Here is a 592-nt window from a genome sequence, read left to right on the forward strand (position 1 = left end):
GAGTGGGTAGCCTTTCCCTTCTCCAGGGGAATCTTCCAAACCCAGGGATTGAACCCAGGTTTCCCACATTGCAGGCAGATTCTTAACAAGCTGAGCCACAAGGGAAGCCCCAATAAATGTAATGCGTTTGAATCATCCTAAAACCATGCCCCTCACCTCAGTCTGTAGAAAAACTGTCTTCCATGAAACCAGTCCCTGGTACCAAAAAAGGTTGGGGACCACTGTCCTAGAGGATCTAGGGTGGGACTTAGCTTTCCTTTCTGAGCTAGACTCTTTGACTTATTTATAAGTAACTTGTTTATTTTCTACAGCTGTTTTTGTTTTGTTTGTCCCAGGTTTGATGTATAATTGATATAGATCACTATGAGTTTCAGGTGTACAGCATAAAGGTTTATCTTTGGTTGACATTATTATAAATGTAGCAATAATGGGAAGAATGATTTGTTTAAAATCTTGGTGACTTTCTCATTCAATTGGAATAAATTAAATGCTATTAAGAGACACTGATGTATAGAACAGTCTTATGGACTCTGTGGGAGAGGGAGAGGGTGGGAAGATTTGGGAGAATGGCACTGAAACATGTATACTATCA

The sequence above is a fragment of the Bison bison genome, unplaced genomic scaffold (assembly GCF_000754665.1).
Source record: "Bison bison bison isolate TAMUID 2011002044 unplaced genomic scaffold, Bison_UMD1.0 scf7180017854954, whole genome shotgun sequence".
In the NCBI taxonomy this organism is placed as follows: domain Eukaryota; kingdom Metazoa; phylum Chordata; class Mammalia; order Artiodactyla; family Bovidae; genus Bison; species Bison bison.